At 40.2% G+C, this 6,784-nt stretch overlaps 1 pseudogene; it reads left to right on the forward strand.

Moving 5' to 3' along the window:
* The first annotated feature begins 3,776 nt into the window (after positions 1-3,776).
* On the forward strand, positions 3,777-4,572 carry LOC139037380 (translocon-associated protein subunit gamma pseudogene; annotated as a pseudogene).
* The last annotated feature ends 2,212 nt before the right edge of the window (positions 4,573-6,784 follow it).

Below are 6,784 nucleotides of genomic sequence, written 5' to 3' on the forward strand. Positions count from 1 at the left end.
TTGCTCCTTTACCTTCTCTCCATCTTCCCAGGACAGTCACGTCATAATTTTTTGTTAAATCAGTATTTGTGATTTATATTGTTACAATTATTTAAATTCTATAAATACAGTTCACAACTAATTAAATTTTCTTTGCTACACTGTTTTTCCTGGTGTTAATTATTGCCTCATTGTTTTATTTACTTAATTGCTGTGTACTGACCACTAGTTGAGCCCCAGATGCTGCAATAAAGATATAAGCTGACTGAGTACACAAATAACCTATTGGATTTTTCTCAACTTGCTGATTTAGCAACTAAACAACAACAATGGATATGGAGCCCTTGGCAATATCTCTGACAAAAAATAACTGGTGAAAATTACCTTTTTATACGTGTCACATGCATCATCCACTTAGAAACTTTGCTTTCATTCTAGTTTTCTAGTGACCTTTGCTATGCAAGGAATTTGTATGCAATTGCTGAGTGCCCTCTAAGTCGCTTGAGTCAGGTCCAACTCTTCAGGACCCTGTGGACTGTAGCCCACCAGGCTCCTCTGTCCATGGGATTCTTCAGGCAAAACTACTGGAGTGAGTTGCCATGCCCTCCTCCAGAGGATCTTCCCAACCCAGGGATTGAACCTGCATCTCATATCTCCTGTGTTGCCAGGTGGGTTCTTTACCAGTAGCACCAGCTGGGAAGCCCATGCTATTGCTAAGTTACCAAAATATTTTTGAATTCTTTATTTTCACTTGATCCTCAAAATGACCAAAGAATTAGACTGATTTTGAAACCTGGCTGTAGTGCTTACTGCCTGCGTGCTTGATCAGCTGCTCAACGTGTCCACTCTTTGCGACCTCATGGACTATAGCCCGCCTGGCTCCTCTGTCCATGAGATTTCCCAGCCAAGAATATGGGAGTGGGTTGCCATTTCCTTCTCCAGGGGATCCTTCCAACCCGGGGATCAAACCGGCGTCTCCTGCATTGGCAGGCGGATTCTTTACCACAGCACCACCTATGTGCAAGTTATCTAATTTCTTTTCTCATTTTTTTCAGAGAAGTTGGGGATAGTTTTAAGGATTAAATGAGATAATCTCCAAATATCAATATATATATATTAGCTATAGTTATTGAGGTAAAGTGTTATTAATCTATTTGCTGATTAGACAAAACAAATTAAGTTGCATGTACTGTTGGCACAGTGTGTAAGGGTAGAAAGTGAAAGTGAATTCAGTCATGTCTGACTCTTTGTGACCCCATGGACTATACAGGCCCTGGAATTCTCCAGGCCAGAATACTGGAGTGTGTAGCCCTTCCCTTTTCCAGGGGATCTTTCCAACCCAGGGACCAAACCCAGGTCTCCCACGTTACAGACAGATTCTTCACCAACTGAGCCACAAGGGAAGCCCATGTTAGGGCAGACCTGGGCTTAGAGCTCATCACGGACTGAATCATAGTGTAAATATCAGAGGAGAGTTTGATTTATACTCATGTTCCCTGCTACACCCTAGTGCCTAAAGTAGTATCTGGTAAATAATAGGCACTCATACATGTGATGAATAAATCAATATAAACACCAAGTTTCAGGCATGGAAATGGTCTCCAAAATTTGGTTAAATAAATTGATTTTTCAAATAGGGACACTAAGGCCCAGACACTTTTAAGTGAACCTTGGACATGTTTTGTTTCTGTTTTGTTTCTTTGTGTCTGCAGAGTGCTTTTCAAAAAAAAAAAAAAAAAAGAAATTAAAGTAGTTGCCAACTTAGGCCTGGCCATCTATGAATAGAAAACTCAATTTTGTGGCTTAAAGAGAATAGAGGTTTATTTCTCGCCAATGTAAGAGAAAAACTAGTGGTGAGCAACTCAAGGTGGTAACTCCAGAGTCAGGAAGATCGTTAGACACATATCCTTCTGCTGTACATTCTTAACACATGGCTTCCATCATGTGTTACGCACACAGACACACACAGACACACAGACACACACACACAGACACACACACAGAGGCTTACACGCATATTTGGCTGTGCCAAGTAGCTTGTGCTCTAGTTCCCCCACAAAGAGTCAGACTTGGGCCCCCGAAGTGAAAGTGCCAAGTCCTAACCACTGGACAACCAGGGAATTCCCTTCACCTTCTGTGTAGTGTTATGGTTTAAAAAAACAAAACAAAACAAATTTGGCTCCTGGGGCCCCAGCCATTGCATCTGTCAGGAAGGAGGACGATGAGGAAAAGGGGGGCACTTTCCAGCTGAGCTGGCCCAGGAGATTACCTGGACTTTCCACACAACTTCCCTTTTTATCCCATCCACCCAAAGTGAAAAAGAAGATGGAGAACTTTTTTTTTTTTTTGTTAATCTGATGGGCTTGCTCTCTGGGTTAAAGCAGGGTTCTTTTTATTAGGAAAATAGAGGGGAATCAATATTGGGTAGAAATTTTCTATCAGTTGTCAATACTTTCAAAAATCAGACAATTTTACATAGACATTTGGATTTCTCTTGTAAAAATCAGAAGATGGAGCTGAGTTATAGGTCAGAGAGAAAAGCAGATTTGGCTGGACTAGAAGAGAGACTGGGTGACACGGACCAGGCTCATGAAGGCTAGATTGAGGAGGAAGGAGGGAGTTGAAATTCCAGGACATGAGGCGTGATTTGGAGTTTGGTGTTCTGGTCTGATGAAATTGGTGTTTTGAGAGGATTCATCCAGTAACAGTGTGAGGATGGGATAAATGGGAATGGTAGAAAGAATTGGTAGAGAGCTATTGCAGAGATCCAGGCATGAAGTGATGAGAATAGTACCAGCAATACCAACAGAACTATGCTGCAAGCTACACACATAATTTAAAATGTCCTATTGGCCATATTTTAAAAAGGAAAAAGGAATTCATGTGACACTGACTTTCATAATAGATTTCACTTATCCAGTATCTTGGAGATGTAATCCACATAAAAGTTGTCAATGGGCTGTTTTGCATCCTTTGTTTGTGTATTGTCATTGAAATCCAGTGTATATTTTGCACTTACAGCACATCTCAATTCAGATGTTAATTTTTTATCAGAAATATTTGGTCTGTATTTAGATTGCACACAATTTATAGCTGAAAAAGTACATTCACAGACCCAAGTGATCCCAAATATACTTAATTTTTCCAAACACTGGAGTAACTATTTTCAAACTTATGCTAATTAAAATATGAATAAAGTTAAATGTTCAGTTCCTTGACCGCACTCACTTCAAGGGCTCAGTAGCCACAGGTGGGCAATGGCTTCCATATAGGACAGCCACATATGAGATGGAGAATGAAGACAGAGACAAAGGCCCCAGTCGGAGACACAGCTCAGATGACGCACTTCTGATAAGACCCATATGAGCATTGTCCTACAAAAGCACTAAACTTAGCATTTTGCATATTCCCTAGACTTGCCAGATCATTTTACATCTCCTGTCCCTTCACCCAAAAATGCTTTCCCCCTTCTCTTTTGATCTGAAAAAATGTCTATTTATCTTTCAAGTCTCCATTCAGAGGTCATCTCTGTGAAATCTACCCCAGGTCTCTTAGAACCGGTTAGTTGCCCCATCTTTTTGTTGTTGTTTGTATTGCTTTTAAATTTACTGAGCATAGCAAAAGATGTATTCCCTTTTTTATCATTTAATGAGCAATTATCAGTATGTACATGATCATAACTCATTGCAGCATAAATCTCGGCATTATATCAAAAGATCTCATCCTGTTAACATTAAAAATTTTTCTTTAAATTTTGTGTTGAGATATAGCTGATTAACAATGTTGTGATAGGGCGGATACGGTGGCTGCTGAGGCGGTGACGGTGGCTTCTTCCCCGCTCTGCGCCCGCTTCCGCGCGCGTCCCGCGGCTCCGATTCCACCATGGCTCCCAAAGGCGGCCCCAAGCAGCAGTCCGAGGAGGACCTGCTCCTGCAGGATTTCAGCCGCAACCTCTCGGCCAAGTCCTCGGCGCTTTTCTTCGGGAACGCCTTCATCGTGTCCGCCATCCCCATCTGGCTATATTGGCGAATATGGCATATGGATCTTATTCAGTCTGCTGTTCTGTATAGTGTGATGACCCTAGTAAGCACTTACTTGGTAGCCTTTGCTTACAAAAATGTGAAATTTGTTCTCAAGCACAAAGTAGCACAGAAGAGGGAAGATGCTGTCTCCAAAGAAGTGACTCGGAAACTCTCTGAAGCTGATAATAGGAAGATGGCTCGGAAGGAAAAGGATGAAAGAATCCTGTGGAAGAAGAATGAAGTTGCTGATTATGAAGCTACAACATTTTCCATCTTCTATAATAACACCCTATTTCTGGTCTTGGTCATTGTTGCTTCCTTCTTTATACTGAAGAACTTCAACCCCACAGTGAACTACATTTTGTCCATGAGTGCTTCCTCAGGCCTCATCGCCCTCCTGTCCACTGGCTCCAAGTAGACTGCCTCAGCTTTGCCACCCCCTTCTCCCCATAAACTTTGTGTCCGTGGGTGGCCTGTGGTGTGCGGAAAAGTAGCAGGGTGGTCAGGGTGGAAGACACGCAAGCTGTTTGTATAAGTATGGAGTTTGAAAAACCCAACAAAATATAATTCAGTATTTGTTTATTGGCTCTTTTTTTTTTTGGACAGATTGTTGAAATTAAATGAATTGAAAGGGAAAAAAAAAAAAAAACAATGTTGTGATAGTCTCAGGTGAATAGTGAAGGGACTCAACCATATATACACATATGCAATTCTCTCCCAAACTGCTCTCCCATCCAGGCTTGGCCACTGTACCACCAGGGGAATGGTATTTTTTCCCACATTTTCACAGATCTGTAATTTTCTTGAGGTAGAGAACCATCCTAGTTGTCTCTGAATCCCTAGTACATAGTACAGGACCATATAGATTCTTAATAAAAGGTTATTGAATGAAGACGACCTTCACTTTAGCTTAGAACTTGCTTCTATATTGACACTTTAGTCTGCTACATTTTAAAAGGGTATGTCCAGCTCTCTTAATTCAATTTTTGCTTTGTCTATTTGAATTTCATTGGACATGTTCTTTCCAAATAGCATAGTTCAAGAATGGCTTCTACCTTTATGTCTGCATACATAAAATTGGACTGATGCAGGCTTGTATAAAATTTTCCTCTTTTTCAGACTTAACCTCAGTTCACGCTGCTGCACTAAATAATGCATTTGAAATTAGTGTGTGTCTTTTTGACTGTTGCCTTTTAAGTGGACAAATCCCAGCATATAACAGTTCTTGAATGACAATCACAAGAAATTCTCAAAATGTGCAAGGTACTCATTTCGGTGTAACCTACTTGAGCAAGGGGCTGTAAAACAGACTGACAGCATGACAAGGCATGTCTCCACCTCCAAGGTGATAAAGAATAGATTCCATTAGGTGCTTTTAACTTGGGCACAATCAACTTCACCATGATGGAGTGACTGACCTTCAGTGCAGCCAAAGCCACATTGCTATGCTTTAGATTGTGAGAAACAGTGAGCCTTAGATGATCTCAACTGGTAGGGAGGCAGTTTGGCAACATCCATTAAAATTTTAAGTGTGCATTCCTCTGACCCTCCAAATTCTACTTTTGAGAATTTATTATACAGAAATACTTACATTAATAGGTATAATCTTCATGAATGGAATTAGTGCCCTCAATTAGTGCCCTTATAAAAGAGGGTCCTTCCATCATGTTAGGACACAGTGAGAAGATAGCTGTTGATGAACCAAGAAGTGGACCCTCACCAGTCACTGACTCTGCTGGTATCTTGACCTTGGACTTCACAGACTCTCAAACTGTAAGAAATAAATGTTTGCTGTTTATAAGCAAAAAAAAAAAAAAAGTATATATTTGCATAAATATACAAATATGTGTGGAAAGGGGTGACTTTTGTATTTGTATTTGTATTATAAGTTGTTATTTTGATATTTGAAACAGCCTCCACAGCAATTGGTATCAGATTGCTGTGGTTAATAAAACAAATCAAGTAAAATATACTATACCCATATGGTAGAATACAATGCAGCTGTCTCAAAAAATAAGTTCTGGATAGATAGATACGTAGATAATTTTTTTAACATGTAAAGGTACTCAGGATTTATTGCCGAATAAAAAGAGCAAGTAACAGAACATGATTTATTAAAACAAATGTGCACGTTTATCTTTAAGATATTAAAATGGGAAAGCATGAGTTTTCCAACATAAATTTCTTTATTGTTTGAAGTTTGTTCAGAGTACCATATTTTTTATTTTAAAAGGTTTTTTAAACATAAACACTACAAGGAAAGTAAAGAAACAAGAAAATTGGGCTTCCCTAGTGGTCCAGCAGTTAAGAATCCACGTACTGATGCAGGGGACAAGATCCCTGGTCCAGGAAGATCCCACATGCTGAAGGGCAACTAAGCCCATGAGCCACAACTACTGAAGCCCAGGTACCTAGAGCCACTGCTCTGCAACAGAAGCCACCGCAATGAGAAGCCGGTGCCCACAAAGAGTAGCTTCTGCTCACCGCAACTAGAGAAAGCCCACTTGCAGCAATGAAGACCCAGTGCAACCAAAAACAAACAAAAAAATTTTTTTAGAGAAAGAAACAAGAAAATGTCTCAGCAGCAGAAAATTCAAGCTTCATATAAGACAGTAATTCTGAGCAATGCCTTGTAGGAAACAATAGCAGCTCTAACAACATGGTACACCTAGGACCTAGATATTTATTTATTTATTTACTTACTTTTTGGCCTTGCCACTTGGCATGTGGTATCTTAGTTCCGCTATCAGGGATCAAACCCTTACCCTGTCCACTGTAAGCTC

This window comes from Odocoileus virginianus, chromosome 11 (genome assembly GCF_023699985.2).
Source record: "Odocoileus virginianus isolate 20LAN1187 ecotype Illinois chromosome 11, Ovbor_1.2, whole genome shotgun sequence".
NCBI classification, from domain to species: Eukaryota; Metazoa; Chordata; class Mammalia; order Artiodactyla; family Cervidae; genus Odocoileus; species Odocoileus virginianus.